Genomic DNA, 22759 nt, shown 5'->3' on the forward strand with positions numbered 1-22759 from the left:
TTTTAGATTCATAGCAAAATTGAGAGGAACATTTAGAGATTTCTCAAATACCCCCTGGCCCCACACATGCATAGTTTCTCCCATCATCAGCATCCCCGGACCAGTGTACAGTCATCCCTCTGTATCTGTAGAAGATGGGTTCCAAGACCTCCTTTGGAAACCCAAACCCAAAGATGATCAAGTCTCTAATACAAAATGGCATAATATTTGCATATAACCTATGCATATGCTCATGTATACTTTAAATCATCTCTGGATTATTTATAATATCTAATATAATGTGAATCCTATGTAAATTGTCATTGTGCTATATTGTTTAGGGAATAATGACAAAGCAAAAAATCTTCACATGATCAGCACACACATACAATTTAAAATATACATTTTCTATCTATGGGTGGTTGAATTCACAGATGTGGAACCCATGGATACAGAAGGCCAAATATAGCACATTTGTTACGCTTAATGAACCTACATTGACACATAATTTATCCAAATTTCATGGTTTACATTAGTGTTCACTCTTGTTGCTGTATTCTCTATGGGTTTGGACAAGTATTTAGTGACATGTAACTGCTATTATGGTATCATATAAAATAGATTCATTGTGTTTAAATATTCTATGCTCTGCTTATTCGTGCCTCTCTCCCCATTAACCCCTGACAAATGCTGATCTTTTTCCTGTCTCTGAAGGTTTGTCTTTTCCAGAATGTCATATAGTTGGAATTATATGGTATGCAGCCTTTTCAGATTGACTTCTTTTCACTTAAATATACGTTTAAGTTTACCTCCTGTCTTTTCATGGCTTGATAGCTCCTTTCTTTTTAGTACTAAATAATATTTCATTGTCTAGATTTACCACAGTTTATCTATCTATTCACCTGCTGAGAGATATCTTGGTTGTATTCAAGTTTCTGCAATTATGAAGGAAGCTGCTGCAATATAAACATCCTTGTTCAGATCTTTGTGTAAACATAAGTTTTCAACTCCTGTGGGTAACGAGGAATGTGATTACTGGATCTTTTCTATTTTAATTTCTTTTTGATATTTGTATAAAGTGTCTCATGTGAAACACTATATCACTGTGTGCTCCATGATCTAAGCTCTGCCTTCTTCTCTTCCTTTATCTCTTTTCTGAACTAGCTCCTTCCCAGGACATCCACACTGACATTCTATTTGTTTCTCAGGTACACAAGAGTCTTCCATCTTAAGCCTTCTACTTACTCTTCCCTTTTTCTGAAAAACTCTTACCTCAGTTGTTTTTTGTGGTTGGATCTGCTAAGTTCTTCAAATCAAAGAAATGGGCACACATGAGGAGATCTCCTTAGCACTCCATCTAAGGAGCCCATTCCATCATCTCCCACCTCCAGTCAGCATCTGTGAAGTTACTAACATATTTTTTTCATGGCACCTATTAATGATGATTTTTAGTTTATTTAGTTATTACCTTTATTTCAGTCCCTGAAAGAAACTTCACAAAGCAGGGACTTTGTCTAACTTGTATATTCATACATGCCTACACCTAGGATAATATCTAGCTCCCAGTAAATGATCATGAAGTAATTGCTGAATAAAAATGAATAAATACATATTTGCTGCAATTTTTATATTCTGTTCAAGTAAATTAGAAAAATACTGATGTATTAAGATACAAACATGGACACTAAGGAAGATACTCTAGTGTTTAAGTTGCATCCTCTAGCATGGTTGTCTAAATGTACCAAATTGATTTAATAGTTGTTCAAATAACTATCTCTGAAGTAAAATAAGGGCTTCATTAGTGGGACTATGGTGGGGGTAGGTAGGTGAGGATCAGTATTGTTCTTACTCTGGCTGAAGTCAGGTCCAGTTTGGGCATCCGCACTTTTGATTGTTGTGCCTAGAACAGAGCAAAGGATGCACGATGCTGGTGTTCAGAATGAGGAGCTGCGAAACAGAAAAAACAGAGTGACAAGGTTTGGAAGGCAGAATCTGGATATGCCTTTTAAGGGAAAGTAGCAACAAAATAATAGCCTTTGGTGAGCAGCTATTATTGCTGGCATCTTGAATAGCTCATGCTAGCCTTGCAGCAGACATTATCTCAATCCTTAGAACACAAACCTAAGACAGAAGCAACATGATTACCTCTTATAGAGGTTAGATTGGTATGAAATTAATCTATGCAGCAGTTTCCTATTAATGTTGGCATGGAGCTAAGAATATCTGCTAAGGTAAAAATCCAGGATCCTTTATCTACCTTTATTCTGAAGGTTGTGATAGGATATACTATGATGGCAAAATTATGCTTTCTCCCTTCATTTTTCTCTAATGCATTTGAGGCTATTTAGTTAGTTGTCATGGAAATCATTTAGAAACAACAGAAATCCTCTTTGGTAACTTTTCTAAGACCTCTTTTCCTCTAAGCAAACATGAGCAGAAAACAGCATGTTTTCATTCTCTTGTGATGTAATCTGAATCTACCTAATCCACTAAAAAAAAAAAAAAATCTCCCTGAAGCACAGTCCACAAGAGAGGAAAAAAGGTGAATCAACAATGCAGAAGAAAAAATAAAACTGTTTTTTTCTTCTAAAAATTTCCCCCTCTCTATTTAGCCATCCAGTTGATTATCCATTTATACTCAAACTCATTCTTAGCTTGGGACAGAGTTTACCATTAAATTGAGAAATGTAATCAACATGGACCTGGCATAGATGCATTGTCAAAGTCATTAAAATGCCTACAAAAGTTACATTGAACCACACTCACCCCTCTGTCCACATTTTCTATTAATTCCCCTCTTTTAAAATCTGTTCCAGAAACAGTATTTTCTTTGCTGTTTTATAAATATACTAGATATGCTTTGTTTTTATGCCTTTACTCTGATTCCCCACCCCCACCCCTTGGCAAGGAACGTTCTTGCTCAGATACCAACATGACTCACCCTCTGCTGTTCTTCATGTCTGAGCTCCACTTTAAGCTTCTCAAAGAGGCCCTTCTCTGACTATCCCTTTAAAGTTACAACTCATTCCTCCCCTTCAACTCGTTCTACTTTTCTTTTTCGATAACATTTATTAACTCTAATATACACTATAGTTTATTTATCATGTTTATTGTTTCCTGTGTGTCTCCACCCCCTCCTGCTAGAATATAAGCTCAATTAATACTGGGATCTTTATCTTCTTTGTTCTTGGATGTATCTCAGCTCCTAAAACAGTGAGAGGTTCACAGTAAAGGCTCTCAGTTGCATGATGGAATAGTGAATAGCTTTCCTTTGGGCTAAAGAGCAAGTACTGCCTAATCAGATAATAATTATGACATCTTAAAAAGTCCTTCAGATAAATATGTGAGAGATATAAAGAAAAATCCCCAGCAGTGGTCTCTAAGATCAAGACTGTAATTTTTCCCCTGAAAAATTGTAGTGCCTTCTGGGCTGAAAAAACAGACTGTCATCCCACTGAAGAAACGAGTTCTTTCAATACAGGCACAACATTGAAAGGAAAATGTATGAGCAATTTAATCTGAGCCTCCTTAGAATTTTTTCTCCTAGAGATTGCTTATTTTAAGAGAAAGAAAATGAGAACACAAAATATGAATTTTTCATGTATTGATATCATGGTAAAGTTCAGTGTTGGTTTCAATACTGACTCTCCAACACACACACACACACACACACACACACACACACACACCCCACTCTCTCTACACTCAGGATTTCATTGGTAATGACTTAATTAACAAGCTGGTAATCTTATCACACCATTATATCTATACATATGACCTATTAGCATAAATTCATTAGAGGTATAAATACAGTAAAATCCCTTTCTACAGTCAAAATTATTAATTATTGTGACTTGTGCTGAGATAATGGAAATATTAATGTCCTGACTATGTTGGTCTGAGACAAAGAAAAAGTTCTAACTACCTTGATGCCTGCAATAGTAACCTTGACACAATGGGAATTTCAAGTTTGCTTTTCCTGTCTACTTCTGCGACCTGTATACTAGATTTTATTTATTTATTTATTTATTTATTTATTTATTTATTTATTTATTCAGATGGCATGATGTGCTCACATATTCTGACATCTCCATCTCAGTAGTCATGAAACAATCTGTTTTGCCAAGGAAAATAAATGCAAAGTGTGTGGTCATCACTTCTTTTCGTTGTATATATGTAAGTATATGTGCCTGTGCTTTCTTCCTCTCTCCCTCCATCCTCTCTCTTTTCCTTCCTTCCTTCATCTTTTCCCCTTCCCTTCCCTTCCCTTCTTCTCTCTCTCTCTCTCATTATAGAATAACTTGTAGTTTCACTGACACTTCTTTTCATAGTGACCAGATTCCTGATCCAATTTATTGTCCAATCACTTATACCCTCCTGGTAACAAACACATATAACAATTTATTTCCTGACTTAAAGGATGCTAAAAAGTAGCTTAAGACATGTAGCACAAATGTATGAATAATTAAATAATAGCAGGAAGGTCCAGAGTGTGGTGGATGTGTTACAGGTAGAGTTAAGCATTGTGATATAATGATGATGATGAATATAGTAACTGGAGAGTATTTAAAATGTGCTATACACAGTCCTATGTCCTTTACATGTAAGTCTCTTAACAGCTTTATGAGAAATATGTTGAAATAATTCTCATTGTTCATGTGAGGAAATTGATAACATAGATGTTAATCAACTTGCCAAATTTACATAGTTGGAGACAGATAAAGCCAAAGTTTCAGTCCAGATCTATCTGCCTCAAGAGTCAAAGCTTTAAATCGCATTACTTTGGATGAGAAGTAAAATAATCAGAAGTAGCTCCCTGTAAAGCTAGAAATTTAGTGGTCCTGAAAGTCATTAAAATTTAGCTTGGTAGAAAGGACAGGAAAGAAAAATAGAAGCCCCAGCTTAAGGATAGTAGTCAATTTATCACCCCTATAACATAACATCATCCTACATTACAGCTTTTCCTTGGCCAATGATTTTAGGGACCAGCACAGGAAGTCATTTGAAAGTTACTATAAATACTTCTGCTTCAATATTTATTTCTGCTCACCATGAATTGGATGAGGAATAATTTGTCAGAAATTAGGTTTATCAGTATGATCCAATATTACAGAAGTCCCAGGGTTACTGAAAAAGATTTGAGAAGGGTTGATTCCTTTCTCTCAGTCTCATTGTATAAAAATAAAAAAGAAAAATTTACTCACCCTATCTAGCCAAGTGTATGAAATCTTATTTCCGTGCCTGAAGAATTCATCATTTGTCAGACTAGCTGCATTTCTGTACTGTTTATAATCTAAACCAATGCAAACAAAAATTTTAGTGGAAAAAACTGAAGAAGGAACTCAGATTAATGAACAATGTTGTAATGGGCAAAAAGTAATGTTTAAAATATGAGTTATAAAGAGCTTAAGGAAGATGAGACATGATAAAGTTTTAAGAGGCAAACACTGGCATTTAATGATTCACAGGTTTGTTTGCATTAGTGATGGTAAGAAGGCTATGACCCTTCAGGAGGAAAATCAGCAACCATCGCCTACTGCCAAGCTACATTTACTAGTGCAGACTATTCACTTTTGTCTCTACCACAACAACAACAAAAAAAAGTCAATTTCAAGTTGGTTATTTTGCATTAACAAAGAAGGGGATTTTATTTAGATATATTATCATAAGTTGTGGCAAACTCTGCATACTATTTGTTTTTAAGAGGAAAAAAGTTTTCCTTGGACCAAGTAGCTGGCACAATCAACCTGGAGATAAAATAACATGAAACTTTAAGCTCTGCCCTATGGTTAGTTGTGAGCATACTGCACTACCACATCCCATCACAAACACACACACACACACCTGTTACATTCCTTGAAGTTAGTTAATATCTTAATGGCATTTATACTAGTAGCCCCAGTAGCCAGAAACACTGGTGCATACGTTGTATGTGCTCAACATGAAAGAAATTAAAATATTTTCTTCTGAGAAATACAGATTTCACACAAATATTGTGTTATTTTGATAGATTAAAAATGATCTTAGCTTCTAACACACAGGAGAAAAACTGTGAGAGGAAGAATAGCCCTTATTCTTCTTAGCCAAGTGCTTTCCAGAGCTTTATAATGTCCTTAAGTTATCATGAAAATATTTTTGAACGGTAACACTGTCTTCTTAGCTTTTTTGCATCAGATCCCACCTTGTTTATGCAATTAAATATTTGCACCCACTGTTGTCTTTCACAATAAAGGCTTTATCTGAATTCACCTAAATGTCATGCAATTCAAAGGTTTTCCATACAAAAATGGGCAAATGAAAACACTCGGATTCCATAGCAGCACTGGGTGACTCTGACTTTGGCTTAATAATTCAATTAGACGGTAAATAAAGGATGCAATAATACAAAGCACCACGATTCAGCTACAATGATCACAGAACATTTTCTAAATGCTAATGTCCTTCCTTTGTGAAATCTCAAGAAGTCTTTTTGAAGCACTTTGTCTTTACAATACTTTTCAGTTTATATTGTGCTGTGGTTATTTCATGCGTTGTCTCTTAAACACACTGAGGATACATGCAAATAACAACAGATGAAAAAACACAGGTAATAGAAAAATGTGTGTAGATGGCAGAAAAATGTGCTAGAGTGACAGTTAATTTTGGGTGTCCACTTGACTGGATTAAGGGCTAGCTAGACATCTGGTAAAGCATTATTATTTCTAGGTGTGACTGTGAAGGTGTTTCCAGAGAAGATGGGCATGTGAGTTGGTGGATTGAGTGGGGAAGATCCACCCTTAGTGTGGGTCTGCACTATCCAATTGTCTGGGGACCTAGATCCAACAAAAAGACTGAGGAAAGACTAATCTCTCTCTCTCTCTCTCTCTCTCTCGCTCTCCCCAAAACCAACAAACAATCAAAAACCAAAAAACTAGGTCAGCCTGCTTCTATTGTCCTTGGACATTAGAATTCCAGGCTCTCCAGCCTCTGGACTTGCACCTACCCTCCCCCAACTCCATGTTCCAGGTTCTCGGGTCTTTGGCCTACCAATTTCTAGCATAGCCCTGAACATTTTATGGTACACTGGAAATTCTATAATTGAGGAGTTCCTCCACTACCTTGTATTGTCTTGGTTGATATAATAGTGATTATAGTTAAATATTTACTGCATAGTTATATGTGCCTTGAAATCCCAATATGACTTCATGCTATAAGGATATTGTATGGTTGAAAGAAATTCTAGAGATAAACAACACCAAGGATAATAACTAGGTAGCAATACAGATTCTTGAATTGATTTTTTGAGCTGCTTGGAGAATTGTGTTGAAAACCCTCTGAAGCACTCTGAGACTTAGAAGGATAGACTGTTGGTAGATGTTAGTGATATCTTCCATGGTCATAGAAGAATATATTTGTGACCTATGCATGAGATATTTGATGTCACATCCTTTAATTTTTAAAAACAAATTTTATTAACATAAAATTTGCATAATATAAACTTCATTATTTTAACTATTAGACAGTGTACAATTAAGTGGCTTATAGAATATTTGCAATGCTGTATAATCATCACTACTGTCTAATTATAGGACATTTCCACCATTCCAAAAGGAACCCCTTGCCTTGTCATTTCTCCCTTACCCCCATCTCCTGGCAACCCCTAATCTACTTTCTTTTTCTATGGGTTTGCCTATTCTGGATGTTTTATACAAATATCATTATAATATATTTTCTTTCATGTCTGGCTTTTTTAACTTACAATAATGTTTTTATAATGTAACATGTTCAGGACTAAATTTCTTCTTATGACTGAATAATATTTCATTGCATGGACACATCATTTTTATTTATTTATTCATTAGTTACTGGATTCAGTTACATACTAGGCAATTGAAGTTTTCTTTATTTTATTATCATTATACTTTAAGTTTTGGTATACATATGCAGAACGTGCAGGTTTGTTACATAGGTATACACATGCCATGGTGGTTTGCTGCACCCATCAACCCATCACCCACATTAGGCATTTCTCCTAATGCTATCCCTCCCCTAGCCCCTCACCCCCTGACAGGCCCCGCTGTGTGATGTTACCCTCCTTGTGTCCATGTGTTCTCATTGTTCATCTCCCACTTATGAGTGAGAACATGCGGTGTTTGGTTTTCTGTTCCTGTGTTAGTTTGCTGAGAATGATGGTTTCCAGCTTCATACATGGCTCTGCAAAGGACATGGAGTTATCCTTTTTTATGGCTGCATAGGATTCCATGGTGTATATGTGCCATGTTTTCTTTATCCAGTCTATCATTGATGGGCATTTGGGTTGGTTCCAAGTCTTTGCTATTGTGAAAAGTGCTGCAGTAAACATATGTGTGCATGTGTCTTTGTAGTAGAATGATTTACAATCCTTTGGATACATACCTAGTAATGGGATTATTGGGTCAAATGGTATTTCTGGTTATAAATCCTTGAGGAATTGCCACACCGTCTTCCATAATGGTTGAACTAATTTACTCTCCCACCAACAGTGTAAAAGCATTCTTATTTCTCCACACCCTCTCCAGCATTTGTTGTTTCCTGGCTTCTTAATGATTGCCATTCTAACTGCTGTGAGATGGTATCTCATTATGGTTTTGGTGTTAATTTCTCTAATGACGAGTGATGATGAGTTTTTTTTTTTCATATGTTTGTTAGCTGCATAAATGTCTTCTTTTGAGAACTGTCTGTTCATATCCTTCACCTACTTTTAGATGGGGTTGTTTGTTTTTTTTTTCTTGTAAATTTGTTTAAGTCCCTTGTAGATTCTGGATATTAGCCCTTTGTCAGATGGGTAGATTGCGAAAAATTTCTCCCATCTGTATGTTGCCTGTTCACTCTGATGATAGTTTCTTTTGCTGTGCAGAAGCTCTTTAGTTTAATTAGGCCCTCTTTGTCAAGTTTGGCTTTTGTTGCCGTTGCTTTTGGTGTTTCAGTCATGAAGTCTTTTCCCATGCCTATGTCTTGAATGATATTGACTAAGTTTTCTTCTAGGGTTTTTATGTTTTAGGTCTTACATTTAAGTTTTAAATCCATCTTGAGTTAATTTTTGTATAAGGTGTAAGGAAGGGGTCCAGTTTCAGTTTTCTGCATATGGCTAGCCAGTTTTCCCAACACCATTTATTAAATAGGGGATCCTTTCCTCATTGCTTGTTTTTGTCATGTTTGTCAAAGATTGGATGGTTGTAGATTTGTGGCATTATTCTGAGGTCTCTGTTCTTTTCCAATGGTCTATACATCTGTTTTGGTACAATTACCATGCTGTTTTGGTTACTGTAGCCTTGTAGTATAGTTTGAAGTCAGGTAGCATGATGCTTCCAGCTTTGTTATTTTTGCTTAGAATTGTCTTGTCTATATGGGCTCTTTTTTGTTTCCATATGAAATTAAGGTAGTTTTTTCTAATTCTGTGAAGAAAGTCATTGGTAGCTTGATGGGGATAGCACTGAATCTATAAATTACTTTTGGCAGAATGGCCATTTTCACAATATTGATTCTTCCTATCCATGAGCATTGAATGTTTTTCCATTTGTTTGTATCCTCTTTTATTTCCTTGAGCAGTGGTTTGTAGTTCTCCTTGAAGAGGTCCTTCACATTCCCTGTAAGTTGTATTCCTAGGTATTTTATTTTCTTTGTAGCAATTGTGAATCAGACTTCACTCATAATTTTGCTCTGTGTCTATTATTGGTTTATAGGAAAGCTTGTGACTTTTGCTCATTGATTTTGTATCCTGAGACTTTGCTGAAATTGCTTATCAGCTTAAGGACATTTTGGGCTGAGACAATGGGGTTTTCTATATATACAATCACGTCATCTGCAAACAGAGACAATTTGACTTCTCTTCCTATTTGAATACCCTTTATTTCTTTCTCTTGCCTGATTGCCTTGGCTGGAACTTCCAATACTATGTTGAATAGAAGTGTTGAGAGAGAGCATCCTTGTCTTGTGCCTGTTTTCAACAGGAATGCTTCCAGGTTTTGCCCATTCAGTATGATATTGGCTGTGGGTTTGTCATAAATCACTCATATTATTTTCAGATATGTTCCATCAATAACTAGTTTATTGAGAGTTTTTAGAATGAAAGGATATTGAATTTTATCAAAGGCCTTTTCTGCATCTATTGAGATAATCATGTGGTTTTTGTCATTGGTTCTGTTTATGTGATGGATTATGTTTATTGATTTGCATATATTGAACCAGCCTTGCATCCCAGTGATGAAGCCTACTTGATCGTGGTGGATAAGCTTTTTACGTGCTGCTGGATTCGGTTTGCCAGTATTTTATTGAGGATTTTTGCATCGATGTTCATAAGGGATATTGACCTGAAATTTTCTATTTTTGTTGTGTCTCTGCCAGGTTTTTTGTATCAGGATGATGCTGGCCTCATAAAATGAGTAAAGGAGGACTCTCTTTTTCTATTGTTTGGAATAGTTTCAGAAGGAATGGTACCAGTTCCTCTTTGTACCTCTGGTAGAATTTGGCTGTGAATCTGTCTGGTCCTGGGCTTTTTTTTTTTTTATTGGTAGGCCATGAATTACTGCCTCAATTTCAGAAGTTGCTATTGGTCTATTCAGGGATTCAACTTCTTCCTGGTTTAGTCTTGGGAGGGCATATGAGTCCAGTAATTCATCCATTTCTTCTAGGTTTTCTAGTTTATTTGCAAAGAGGTATTTGTAGTATTCTCTGATGGTAGTTTGTATTGCTGTGGGTTTATTGGTGATATCCCTTTTATCATTTTTTTATTGTGTCAACTTGATTCTTCTCTCTTTTCTTCTTTATTAGTCTGGCTAGCAGTCTATCTATTTTGTTAATCTTTTCAAAAAACCAGCTCCTGGATTCATTGATTTTTTGAAAGTTTTTTGTGTCTCTATCTCCTTAAATTCTGCTCTGATCTTAGTTATTTCTTGTCTTCTGCTAGCTTTTGAATTTGTTTGCTATTGCTTCTCTAGTTCTTTTAATTTTGATGCTAGGGTGTTGATTTTAGATCTTTCCTGCTTTCTCCTGTTGGGATTTAGTGCTATAAATTTCCCTCTAAACAATGCTTTAGTTGTATCCCAGAGATTCTGGTATCTTGGGTCTTTGTTCTCGTTGGTTTCAAAGAACTTATTTATTTCTGCCTTAATTTCGTTATTTTCCCAGTAGTCATTCAGGAGTACGTTGTTCAGGTTCCATGTAGTTGTGCAGTTTTGAGTGAGTTTCTTAATCCTAAATTCTAATTTGATTGCACTGTGGTCTGACAAACTGTTATCATTTGTGTTCTTTTGCATTTGCTGAGGAGTGTTTTACTTCCAGTTATGTCGTTAATTTTAGAATAAGTGTGATGTGGTGCTGAGAAGAATGTATATTCTGTTGACTTGCGGTGGAGAGTTCTGTAGATGTCTATTAGGTCCACTTGGTCCACAGCTGAGTTCAAGTCCTGAATATCCTTGTTATTTTCCTGTCTCATTGATGTGTCTAATATTCACAGTTGGGTTTTAAAGTCTCCCACTATTATTGTGTGTGAGTCTAAGTCTCTTTGTAGGTCTCTAAGAACTTGCTTTATGAATCTGGGTGCTCTTTTATTGGGTGCACATATATTTAAAATAGTTAGCTCCTCTTGTTGCATTGATCTCTTTACCATTATGTAATGTCCTCATTTGTCTTTTTTGATCTTTTTTTGGTTTAAAGTATGTTTTATCAGAGAATAGGATTGCAACTTGTCTTTTTTGATCTTTTTTTGGTTTAAAATATGTTTTATCAGAGAATAGGATTGCAACCTCTGTTTTTTTTTTTCCATTTGCTTGGTAAATCTTCCTCCATCCCTTTATGTTGAGCCTATGTGTGTCTTTCCATGTGAGATAGGTCTCCTGAATACAGCATAATGATGGGTCTTGACTCTTTATACAATTTGCCAGTCTGTGTCTTTTAATTGGGGCATTTAGCCCATTTATATTTAAGGATAATGTTGTTATGTGTGAATTTGATCCCGTGATTATGATGCTAGCTGTTTATTTTGCCTGTTAGTTGATGCAGTTTCTTCATAGCGTTGATGGTCTTTACAAGTTGGCATGTTTTTGCAGTGGCTGGTACAAGTTTTTCCTTTCCATATTTAGTGCTTCCTTCAGGAACTCTTGTAAGGCAGGCCTAGTGGTGACAAAATCTCTCAGCATTTGTTTCTCTGTAAAGGAATTTATTTCTCCTTCAGTTATGAAGCTTAGTTTGGCTGGATATGAAATTCTGGGTAGAAAATTCTTTTATTTAAGAATGTTGAATATTGGCCCCCACTCTTTTCTGGCTTGTAGGGTTTCTGCAGAAAGATCCACTGTTAGTCTGACGGGCTTCCCTTTGTGGGTAATCTGACCTTTCTCTCTGGCTGCACTTAATATTTTTTCCTTCATTTCAACTTCTGATGATTATGTGTCTTGGGGTTGCTCTTCTCAAGGAGTATCTGTGGTGTACTCTGTATTTCCTTAATTTGAATGTTGGCCTGTCTTGCTGTGTTGGGAAAATTCTCCTGGATAATATCCTGAAGAGTATTTTCCACCTGGGTTCTATTCTCCCCATCGGTTTCAGGTACACCAATCAGACATAGATTTGGTCTTTTCACAAAGTCCCATAATTGTTCAAGGCTTTGTTGGTTCCTTTTCATTCTTTTTTCTCTAATCTTGTCTTCATGCTCAGTTTCATTAAGTTGATCTTCAATCCCTGATATCCTTTCTTTTGCTTGATTGATTAGGCTGTTGATACCTGTATATGCTTCACGAAGTTCCTGTGTTGTGTTGTTAGCCCCATCAGGTCATTTATGTTCTTCTCTAAGCTGTTTATTCTGGTTAGCAATTCCTCTTTTTTCAAGGTTCTTACCTTCTTTGCATTGGGTTAGAACATGCTTTTTTTTAGCTCAAAGGAGTTTGTTATTACCCACCTTCTGAAGCCTACTTCTGCCAATTCTTCAAACTCATTCTCCATCCAGTTTTGTTCCCTTGCTGGCGAAGAATTGTGATCCTTTGGAGGAGAAGAGGCATTCTGGTTTTTAGAATTTTCAGCCTTTTTGCCCAAGTTTTTCCTCATCTTCGTGGATCTATCTACTTTTGGTCTTTGATGTTGGTGATCTTCAGATGGGATTTCTGTATGGACATCCTTTTGGTTGACGTTGATGCTATTCCTTTCTGTTTGTTAGTTTCCCTTCTAACAGTCAGGACCCTCTGCTGCAGGTCTGCTGGAGTTTGCTGGAGGTCCACTCCACCTCATTTTTTAAAAACTATATTGCTTCATTTATATTATCAGCTTTAACAACATTATAAATTATTTATTTGTTAATATTTGTTTATTTGCCTATTTTACTAAGATCGATTTGAGTCTTTGCTAAGATTATTTTGCCAGGATTTCTTGCAATATTATTTTTAAAAAGCAAAACCTGCTCAAACAAACCAAAAAACTTACCACAAATCATCATTTTGTGTGAAAAAGTGAAGATGAGGAAAAATTTAGAACCTTGTAAAATTAAAATACAAGATTCCACCCAAATTTGTCTAGCTTAATGAGTCCTATACTGTTCTTTGTAGCTTGAAGCTTCCTTAATTATTATCAACTAATATCTTAGCTACTATATTTTTTGTTTTCATTAATTACAAAATGAAGCCAATTTATTATAGAGTTAACTTTGAAAGTCATAGTTAATGCTGTTTATTAGGTGAACTGCAGTCATTTGTGACAGTAATTTAATACAAGGCTGTAAAAATTATGTGAATGATTAAATAAACTATTATTTAAATCTTAAATTCTATTAGTAATTTATGTATCATAAAATTGTCTAATGGTGAAATAAATATTCGTTGTTAAAATTATGTTTTCTAAAATTTAAAAATACCAGGAAAAATGTACTACAAAAAAAGAAAATGGGGCGCACAGATAGAGCTCTATTTTGTATTAGCTTTCATTTTTAATTTTAACAGAAATTTCAAATTTTGTATAGCATTAACTAGACAAAAAATGTTTGGTGTTTATATTCAAAGCAGTCTAGTTTCTGATAGAAGAGAAACTAGATTAATAAAATTCCTAGAGCTATGTATCTTATGGTATAATTATGGGCTAGAGGCCTAAGAGATGAGACCAAGAATATTAATAAATATTTTTAAAGTTGCTATTTTTTTTTACTTTTACATACATAATCTCATAGATCCTGGACATGTATTTATTTTTCTCAGCTTTAAAAATAAACATTCAATACTCACCACTCAGAGACAAGAAATGCATTTAAAATTCTCATAACTGTCAAATGAATGAGGTGAAGTAAATTACTTATAACATTAACATTTAGTTATAACAAAATGTCAGGCATTACCTAGAGACTGAGGATGGTGAAGTAAATAAGATCAAGTTCTTGATTTACAAAGCATATATTTTGTGGGGAGCAGAGGCAATAAAGAAATCAATAACTAAATTACTAGTACCAAATGAATCCTGGAAAATATATAGATAAGGTACAGAGAGTATAGAATGATGAAGGTAATGCTTTCACTTTAAACATTTTAAGAATAAAAGTCGTATCTAAAGAGGCAGAATTTGAGCAAATCATGAAAAGCGCTGCGGGCAGGTAGTCCAGTCTGAACCCCTTAGCAGAACTAAGCTTGATGTGGTCCAAATTTCAAGAAGACTACATGCCAGATCAGAGAGAATAAAAGGAGGAGCTGTAGGAATTTCCATCTAAGAATTTACCAGTGGCCTAATCCTGTCTCATCCAGTTGTGATTTTGGCCAGTGTGAGGTAGGTTATGACTGGGGCGAGGGTGTTAGTTATTGCAGCAGTCCAAGTGGAAGTTGATGGTGGCTTGAAAGAGGCTGTAATGGTAGCGATAATGAGAAATCACTGGTTTTAGTATATTTTCTCAGCTCTTCAATTCTTTCATCAGTTCCTGCTGAAACATTGGAAATTATAAGGAATTAGAAAAAGTAAGTTGTATGTTTTGGACACAGCAAGTTTACATTAATTAAGATGTCAACAAGTAAGGACTAATTTTGTTTTCTGTTTGGTATATTTTTGTCAGGGAGTCAAATAAATGATGAGTTCTCTTCAGAAATGTTAAGTTACTTAGATGTAGACCTAACATGATGTTTTATCCATTTAATTAATAGCAATATGCTAACACACAGAGGTTAAAAATTAAAATTTTAAATATATTGAGGAATATACAAAAAAATGCAAGCTCTGGAATTGGACCATTGATATTTTTAAGTAAACTTCATATTCAAATTGGATAACATACTATTATTAACTATAGTCACCATGATATGCCACAGATCACCAGAACTCATTCCTCCCTCTAACTACAATTTTGTACCCTTTGATCAACATCTCCCTTTCTGCCCTCAGCCTATGGTAACCACCATTGTACTTTCTGTCTTGCTTTTCTCCCACCTGCTAATCTCCTGCTGATGTCCCCTTTGGTCTAACTGCACCAGAATCTGAATGCTAAGGAACTCAAATGATATGATCCATAAAGGTCACATTCTGGAGCAAAAAAGATGGTGAAAGGTGGAGAGAGGACCTAAACAGCAAAGGATAAATGCCAAGCACGGTGGCCTTTTATTTCTGCGCATTCTGCAATATACCTGGAAAACCCACACCACCTACTCACCCACCAAAATATTATCCTATGGGTTTTGTATATTAGAAACAGACGAACTAATCCTCACTTTCTCTAAAAATTTGCAATTTAAAGTTTAAAATTCTCAATTTTGAGACTGCCTAAGTGAACTACAGTGTTACAAGCATCCAATAGAGTTGTTATTCAAGGAAATAAGCATCAGGAAGATAATCATTTGTCAGAGACTGTGGTTTTTCTTTTCATTCTTTTTTAAAAACACTGCATACACACACACACACACACGGTAACTGCATGCTAAAATCACATCAATTCACAGAAATCATCATGGACAAACTGAAAATTCACAATGCTTCTAGAATTCAATAGAAAACTGAATTTTCACAGTATTCAAATAAATCTTTGATTTGTAAAGAAACAGGTGCCTTGTGGAAGAAACAGCAATTGAGAATCTGCTCACCTAGGACAGATGCTGCCTGCTGCTTCATAAGCTTATAGGAAAGTGTAGGTAACAAATTTTAATGAATTGCTGATAACTAGGTGTCGTTTAGCACAAGGTTGGGTTTATGCCTTCTTATTTGTGTTTATATAAGGGTTTATGCCCTCTAACATGTGTTTCTCTACAAACTCTACCAGTGCTCATAGAGAAGAACAGGGAGAATCTTGGAAAAGATATTCTCATGGTGATTCTGGGAGAGAAGAACAGCAGGCATTGCTAAAACTCTGCCGGGATCTATTTCCGCTACATCACTATAAAGCAAATGCCTTATTCTGCATGTGGCAGAGCAATAAAAGGTGTCACCTTGAAGGTACTGATGGAAACCCACTGCAGCTCAGAGAGGGGGAAAAGGATATTACTATCCCAAGAGAGAGACAGAAATACTTGTTAGTTCCACGCTACATATAGAGGAGGAATAGAAGCACATGTCAAGGCAACACTTTGAAATCCAGGAACACAGAGATGGCTTTCAACTCATGTTAATGAGAACATTGGAGAATGCTCACCACCCTGCTAACCCTGCAAAATTCTACTCCCCACCACCAGCATTCCCTTAAGAGTAAGATGTAAAAAACAACTTACAGGCTACTACCTCTCATGAACACAGACACAAACACCCTTAAGTAAATTTTAGGAAATCAAATCCAGCAATATTTAGCAATATATATAAAAAATCCTCATGATGAAATGAGTCAAGTAGAATTTATCCCAGGAAAGAAAGAGGTGTTAACATTCAAATACCAATAAAAATAATTCACTGTATTAAAATAAATATATTAGTAAAGGTATAGAAAGCATTTGAAAAAAAGTTTACTATCCTTCAATGATAAAAACTTTTTTTAACCAAGGAATAAAGGGGAATTTCCTCAATCTGATGAAGAGCATCTGTGGAAAACCTATAGCTAACATCATAATATTGAAAGACTGTTTTCATCCTAAGATTGGCGATATAGCAATGATGTCTTCCATTATCACTTTATTTCAACATTATATTCATGGTCCCAGCCAATTCCATAAATCAAGAAAAATAACTAGAGAGCATGCATATTAAAATGAAAAAAGTATAGCTGTATTTACTCATTGATGGCATTGCCATAGATAGTGATTAAAACTAAAAAATAATCATAAATAGTGATTAAAATGCCCTTCACAAAAAAAGAAAAATGTATCCTTCACAGTACAATAAAAATGACCTTAGGCACAAACATTTTAAATAGCCGCCCAAAATATTTATGCAAAAAAATAGAAGTTATTGCTGTGTGTAATTTTATAAAGCCTCAATAAATAGAAACTTACACTGTGCTCAAGCAATAGAAATATAATTATTAAAATTATAGGAATTAACAAGCTATGGTACATTCACACAATGGAATATTATTCAGTTATAAAAAGAAATGAGCTGTCAAGCGATGAAAAAACAAACTCAAATGTATATGGCTAAGTGAAATAAGTCAATATGGAAAGACTACACACTGTATGATTTTAATTTTAAGGCATTCCACAAAAGGCAAAACCAAGAAGAAGACAGTAAAAACATCAGGGATTACCAGAGGTTCTGGGGGAAGGACGAATGGATGAATGGGTGAAGCACAGGATTTTTAGGGCAGTGAAACTACTTCATATTATACTCTAATGGTGGATACATGTCAATTTATATTTGGCAAAGCCCATATAATGTACAACACAATGAGTGAACCCTAATGTAAACTATGGACTTTATTTAATAATAATGTTTCTATATTGGCTCATCAGTTTTAACATATGCACCACACTAATGCAAGATGTTAACCATAGGGAAAATTAAGAGTGGCATAGAGAGATTGAGGCCAAAGGAAGAGGGTGTTAAGGTAGGATTTGAGAAGTCTCTGTAAATTCCATTCAATTTTTCTATAAACCTAACACTGATGAACATAACAAAGTCAATTACTTTTTTAAAATAGTTTTTCTTTTTGAATCTATAAATTCAATCAATGTGAAATCAACTTCCAATGGAGATTTTTATAGACATTAACAAAATGATTCCTAAGTTTACATTTAAATGTAAATGACTTAAACTAGTCAAAGTATTTTGCAAAAAAAAAAAAAGAACAAATTTCAAGTACCAACAGCAATAAATACAAGATTTACTATAAAGCTATTATAATCAAGGAAGTGTAGTATTTATACAGAATAGACATATAGATCAATGAAATAGTGTTTCAGAAGTAGATACACATATATGTGACCAATTATTAACATGGATGACTGAACAAATCAATGAAAAATAAATACTAACATTTTTAACAATAGTGTGGGGAAATTTATTCTTCTTCTTCAATAAAGAATAAAATAACTGTCAGAGTCCAAATGAAAACCTTTAAAAAATAGAATTGAAATTATAGTGACTATACATTAATTCCATATTTCTTAAATAAGACACAGCAAAAAACATAAAATAAGAAACATTGATAATTAGACTTAAATGAATAGGAAATCACTATGCTATGAAAATATATGTGATATATGTACCATGTATGTGACAAATTATATAGTGCACTATACATAATTACAGTATAAATGTGATATATTATACTACACATTTATACAATATCCATATTTATAGTATAATACATTCCAGCAAATACATGTACACACACCACACATACACACAGACATTTGCACACACATACACGCACAGATATTTGTAGTTTCATAATGAGAAACAACTAAATAAAAGAATGGGCAAAATATTTGATCGGACCCTTAACTAAAACAATATAAGATGGCAAATAAACATCCGAAAAATGTCCAAGATCATCAGGTTTCAGGAAAATGTTCATTAGGACCACGATAACACACTATGACACACCTATTAGTTTGAATAAATTAAAAATTACTGAAATCACCACATGTTGGGGAAGATTGAGAGGAGCTCTCACATATTGCTGCTGATAATACAACATAGTATGGCAACCTTGGAAAATAATTTACAAACTATTTTAAAATTAAAATAAATATGTATTTACAATATGACCCAGAAATTTCACCTGTAGGTATCTACTCAAAATTAATAAAAACACAAGTAGACACAAAGACTTGTATTCAAGTGTCCACAGCTGCTTTATTATAACAGCAATGATCTGAAAATAAACAGAATGTTCGTGAAAGGTGAATGGACAAATAAATTATTCCCATCTCTACCAAAACATAAAAATAACCCCCCCCCAAAACAAAAGAAAACAAAAATTAGCTGGGTGTGATGGCATATGACTGTACTCCCAGATACTAAGGAGGCTGAGGCAGGAGGATTCCTTGAGCCCCAAGGATCTCTTGAACCCAGAGGACGGAATTGGCAGTGAGCCAAGATTGCACCACTGCACTCCAGCCTGGGTAACAGAGAGAGACACTGTCTCAAAAGAAAAAAAAAGAATTTATGCTATGTTCATACAATGAATGCTAATTAGCAATAAAAACCCTGAACTACTGATACAGACAACAACATAGATTATTACAAGCATTATGCTAACTGACAGTAGACACAAAATACTGAATCATATGTGATTTCATCACATGACATTTAATAGAATCAAATTCACAAGGATAGAAAGCAGGTCAGTGATTGCAGCGCTGTGGCAAGGGAATCTTTGGGGTGATGAAATTGTTGTATATAGTGGATGATTAAGCAATTGTATATATTTATCAGAACACATTGTATTATACACTTACAAATAGTGAATTTTATTTTGTATAAATTATATCTAAGTAAATATGATAATCCCAAAATTTAGTTACACCATCTCAAGATCTCTGAAACCATCCTGGATCCCACACCTCTAAAGGTACACATTCAAATTTTCCTTGATTTCTGTGGGATGTTCTAATGCATTTCTCTTTTGATTAAACCAAAAATAAATTAATTGGGCATATACAAATAATACAATATGCACTTACATATTGTCTAATGAATTATTTATTTTTAGAACAAAATAGGAAAGTTCACTTGGAAGGGAACTCAAAAGAACAAAGATAAGCATAAATTTAATATATAAATATATATATATTTATATTATATTCAGATGAATTTAATGAGGGAAAGAAATAATTAAAAAAGTAATAGTATCCAAAGATGAGCTGAATGACAACATCATGTGAAATTAGTAGCGAAGAATATAGCCCATTATATGTATTTTATTTATTTTTAGTGAACTTGAAACAGAAACACAGCCAGGCAGATTGAGAACCCGTCTAGCAGACCACAGAGTGTCCACATGCAGTAAACTTTTGTTTTCTTTATACAGTAATTTTTGTTTTATGTAGACAGATTTTACTTTTTTCTTAGACTTTACTGTCTTTTAAGAAAAACTATACATTTTACTTGTATTTGGGATTTCTAACAATATTCTATGAAATTATCTCTCCACACCTCCTCAATATCAAGAGTAGACTCTATGTAAATAATCATAATTACAGAAAAATTAGAGCAACAACTTTGGTAAAATCAGACACCTACCATTAGTAAAATTATAGCACAAATGAGATCAAGTGGTGGAAAAGAGTGCACGATGTTTGTAGAATAATATAGGTTAAAACACCCATGTGTTAATCCTGCTTTTATACCATTATTTGCATAGCCTTGGACAAGTCATCTCACCACTGGGAGCCTGAATTTCCTCATATGTAAAATGAGTATAGCAAATCCTACCATGGGAAAAAGAGGAAAGTAGAAGAAAGCTTTTTCTACACTCCTAAATATTAAGTGCACACTAACATTAAGCATTCTTAAAAGAAAATGTTATTCATATAATGCTTAATGTTAGCATACACTCAATACTTATTCTTAAAGTAGACTAATAGCAATATTAATAAGCCTATGAGTAGTTAGAGAATTTCATAGAGCTGTTGATTCTTCTATGTGAAATATATTCAAACACTGTCTCTTCTCCCTGGATAAGATATGAAGTTACTTTAAAACAATGAATCATGGTAAGATAAGATGTGCTTCTCTATGAGCTAGTGGTGTTTGTTTACTGAAGCCACTATTTTCACTCTGGCATATTTGAATAGTTGCTTAAATCTTTGGCAGCACAATAGATTATATATTATTCAAGGATTCGCCTAGTGAGTGCTTAATGTAAGTAGTTACTACCTTAACCTAAGAGAGAAATAATGGCTTAAATGTATAACCAAATCCTCATCCCATCACAATTCCTACTTTCCTACCCTCAATATTTCAGGAAGGTTTGAAGGTGATTATAGTTCTCCTCATCACCTCTGGCTCAAATTTTCTTCTTCTACTGTAGTTTTTATTTTCTGCTATGCTACTTTCCACCTCTGTGATTTCAAAAGGATGACAACTCAGATAATGTTAAGGGAACTGAACAAAAACAAAGTTTATCCATGACCACTTTTCCTCTAGTCTCGATGTAAGCTCTTAGAAGATATTTTGAGCTTAGTACTGTCTAGATTTCCACAACAGTTTTTCATAGTTCACCTCATTTACTTTTGTAAGTATCAAATGAATGAGATTTTTATGATAAATGTTAAACTCTACATCTTAGATATGAGGATCAGGTGGTTAAGAAATATATTCATCTTATAAAATAAGCAAGCATATTTCACAGAAAAAATTTCAACACCTGATCTTCATCTAGACAAAAAATTCTGCCATTTCCATGTTTAATTGTTTAATAGTTCATAATTTTGACTTATTTGACTTCTTCCTCATCCATTATTGGGTAAAAATGTTTTATTCCTCTTTGTTAGTTCTACTTAAATTCTTTTCTTATCGTTTTTTTTTTGTTTTTGTTTTTGTTTTTTGAGACGGAGTCTTGCTCTGTCGCCCAGGCTGGAGTGCAGTGGCATGATCTCTGATCACTGCAAGCTCCACCTCCCGGGTTCACGCCATTCTCCTGCCTCAGCCTCCCAAGTAGCTGGGACTACAGGTGCCCGCCACCACGCCCGGCTCATTCTACTTAAATTCTTGAATTTCTGTTTGCAAATCTATAGGGAATAGTGTCTTCTCCGTTTATTTTTAGGCTATATTATTGTTCTGGGTGACATAACCACCAATCAAAATATAAATATTTCAAATGTCAGCACATTAAAAAGTTTGACTTAAATAATGTCCATCACCTTTATTTTCCCTCAATTACAGTATACATCCCAAAACCACAAAGTTTGCAAGCTAGCGCCAACCCTCCTTATTTTTTACTTTTCCTATAGCTAAAAAAAATATTTCTTAATAATGGTGCAAAATATTACCAATCTAATTTTAATTGGTAGGAACAATTTAGGAATAACTCATTTTCAGCCCATGGTTGACCTACCTGTAAGAAATAGCAGTTTATTCACAGTGGAAGCCAGTGCTATACCAAAAGGGAACAATTATTAGAATTTCGTATCTAACACATATTCAGAGTTTCCAAGTTGTCAGCAAAATCTTGTGCAAATTATCAGCAGGCTAAAATTAGCAGACTTGATAAAGATAAGTGCAATAAACTCTACACAGCATGGAAATCTCACTAAGTGTAAACCACAAGTTTAGATTTTTGACCTTTGGAAAATAGGCCCATGGGTATATTTTTTCATTATGATGCAGTCTGTCCAAACCCCTTTATTATTGGCCTAAGATAATCACTGCTTGTATTTACATGCTTGGTTATTTATAACATAATTAGATTCATTTTTTAGTATGTAAAGCAAAGAATGTCTCCCGA

At 34.5% G+C, this 22759-nt stretch overlaps 2 long non-coding RNA genes across 4 annotated transcripts in view; one reads left to right on the forward strand and one right to left on the reverse strand.

Annotated features, from left to right (window-relative positions):
- The window catches only part of LOC131384615 (uncharacterized), a 179222-nt gene extending 175066 nt beyond the window's left edge, over nt 1-4156 (forward strand). Inside the window, exon 3 of the long non-coding RNA XR_009215640.1 lies at nt 4038-4156. This is a non-coding gene — a long non-coding RNA (uncharacterized LOC131384615). The remainder of the gene's footprint in view (nt 1-4037) is intronic.
- LOC131384614 (uncharacterized) overlaps nt 1-22759 on the reverse strand; it is a 29927-nt gene that overhangs the window by 1872 nt on the left and 5296 nt on the right. The window contains exons 3-5 of one of the 3 annotated variants that reach the window (XR_009215636.1): nt 22370-22408; nt 5184-5272; nt 1829-1926 (exon numbers count right to left, since the gene is read on the reverse strand). This is a non-coding gene — a long non-coding RNA (uncharacterized LOC131384614). The remainder of the gene's footprint in view (nt 1-1828; nt 1927-5183; nt 5273-22369; nt 22409-22759) is intronic. The other 2 variants (XR_009215637.1, XR_009215638.1) reach the window with 2 other exon arrangements.

This window comes from Hylobates moloch, unplaced genomic scaffold (genome assembly GCF_009828535.3).
Source record: "Hylobates moloch isolate HMO894 unplaced genomic scaffold, HMol_V3 SCAFFOLD_11, whole genome shotgun sequence".
Classification (NCBI taxonomy): domain Eukaryota; kingdom Metazoa; phylum Chordata; class Mammalia; order Primates; family Hylobatidae; genus Hylobates; species Hylobates moloch.